Below are 2,164 nucleotides of genomic sequence, written 5' to 3'. Positions count from 1 at the left end.
TAAATCCAAACTCAGCACATCACAGCATGCCTCATCGCGACTGTCAAGCACGATGATGTAGACACTTTGTGGTCACTGAATTAACCATAAATTCCTCTGTGTACCACAACAGTTCCAGAGTAGATCGAGGTGATTTGACAACTGTACTGACTTGTAACAAGATTTTAAATCCCACCTAAGTAGGCATATTTTTTTCTTAATTCTTAAAGTTTAATTTTACCTTGGTGTGTAGTGCCCTCGTTCCTGTGGGGTGTCTCAGCATGTTTAAGCTGAATTTAGACCAAAATACTCAATTTTGCTCTACATGGGCCTGATATCCACTTACGAGGACATTATACTGCTACTGATCTACCAAAATTTTAAACGAATATCCTCCTATGTGGCTCTTATTTTTCTTGAAAACAAAAATAAGGTAAAAAAAATAATAAATCTGGTAATTCTTTGTTTTTACATTCATCTGGCTCCAATATGCCCAAATATCAAAGAGAAATTAAAAATGCACACCATGGAAGAGTTCGGGTCTTAGGAGGTTAAACTAAAATTATTTTCAGACTTCTCTGGGATTGTTTTATATTATTATTATGTGCTATTATATTATTTCTATGCTTAAATTTATAAAGACATGTTTAGATTTCACTGATATCGCACAGTAATGCCTATATTATTAGCAGAGAGTATTTCAGTGCGCATCAACATTTAAACTTCAAAACATCTTCTGCTCTATAGGCTACTTAACAAATTATGTACATATACATGTTTTATAACCACTTTTTTATTTATGTATATTCATTCTGCAGGTTTGAGTTTGAGTTATGGCGGGTCAAACCCTATTGTTTTTGCTGCTTTTGGTGATTATAGGTGAGTATTAAATAAAATCAGCCTAATGATTTATTGTTGTTGTATTGATTAACGATGTGAGGATTCTCAGATTTGTATTCAAACACGTGCTTATTGTGATAGGTCATGTGAGTCCTCAGACAACAAGTAAGTGAAAGCTTTGATCACCTCTCTATAATTTATTAACATTCGCTTGGAGATCTATCTACTATCAAATAATATAAATAGTTAATCGATAATACTTTGAGATTATACCAGTCGATAACAACAAAGACTACTTTGACAACTACTATAATCACTGTTTCCTAATTAAGTAGTTTTAAACTCATGATTTATGTATGTGAACTTGTATGTTTGTATTCATTTATATTTTTTATCACAGGTGTGACACCAGGTGAGTCAACATACTTCTTTAATTAAAACTCAAGTTACTGAGTGCATACTTACAATATTGAGTAGCCTTAAATGTAATTCTTTCAAATGTATATATGTATTTATGTATCTATGTACTTATTTATCTGTCTGTTGTAGCAGGTCCTGTGACATCAGGTGAGTTAATATACTTCTTTAAATTATAACTTAAGTGAGCTTATTGCATTGTTGATTCCAACAATAAGCGCCTTTAGAGGGAATCTTGTGTATTAGACACATATAGTGTCTTTACTTATTATTAGTATCAACTATATTACATTATATTTATATTATATAGCTGCCACAAGACAAGCATGTAAAAAGAAGTGAACAGAAAACACTAACAGTAATCCAAACTTTTTCCTCTGGCATCAAAATTTTAGCTGCACATTATTATAATATAAGAGTTATCTCATCAGGTGGCTTTTTAGAATAATCAGATCTGAATTCAGTCTGAGGCCACCACCTCCTTGTTGGCTGTTGTTTTTTAGTTCTATGGTGTATTGTTTTTGTGTTCTGATTCATTCTTCCTGCTATGACAGGCCAAAATGCTTTCAAAAGGATTTATTCTGGTTCTTCATGCTGTACAACCCCAATTCCAAAATAAAGTAATGGAATTGGAATCTAAACAACGATTTGCAAAGTGTTCCTTCATTTTTCCCCTTTTTAGAATCACAGCTTTTATAAGATTTGTTGCTTCCATCAAATTTGAAATGAACCAATATATTTTTTAATGGTACAGTTCTAAGTTCAAACTGTTTGTGTGTTTAATTTCAAATACATTGAAGTTTCTGAGATTTGCAAATAACTTCAATGTGTTTTTAGTTACCTTTTTGACAGTAACTTTTTTGGAATTGGGGTTGTATTTATTAAGAAAGCAATCTGTAGGATACAGTGTTTGAAATGCAGCATAATG

General features: G+C 31.9%; 1 long non-coding RNA gene across 1 annotated transcript in view; it reads left to right on the top strand.

Moving 5' to 3' along the window:
- Window positions 1-455: 455 nt before the first annotated feature.
- Window positions 456-2,164, top strand: part of LOC121812320 — a 2,733-nt gene continuing 1,024 nt past the window's right edge. Inside the window, exons 1-4 of the long non-coding RNA XR_006052997.1 lie at window positions 456-858; window positions 961-984; window positions 1,220-1,231; window positions 1,369-1,386. This is a non-coding gene — a long non-coding RNA (uncharacterized LOC121812320). The remainder of the gene's footprint in view (window positions 859-960; window positions 985-1,219; window positions 1,232-1,368; window positions 1,387-2,164) is intronic.

Source organism: Haplochromis burtoni, unplaced genomic scaffold (assembly GCF_018398535.1).
Source record: "Haplochromis burtoni strain Fernald_Lab_line unplaced genomic scaffold, NCSU_Asbu1 Contig_531, whole genome shotgun sequence".
Lineage (NCBI taxonomy): Eukaryota > Metazoa > Chordata > Actinopteri > Cichliformes > Cichlidae > Haplochromis > Haplochromis burtoni.
Note: the sequence above shows the minus strand (reverse complement) of the source record. Positions and strands in the feature narration are given on the sequence as shown.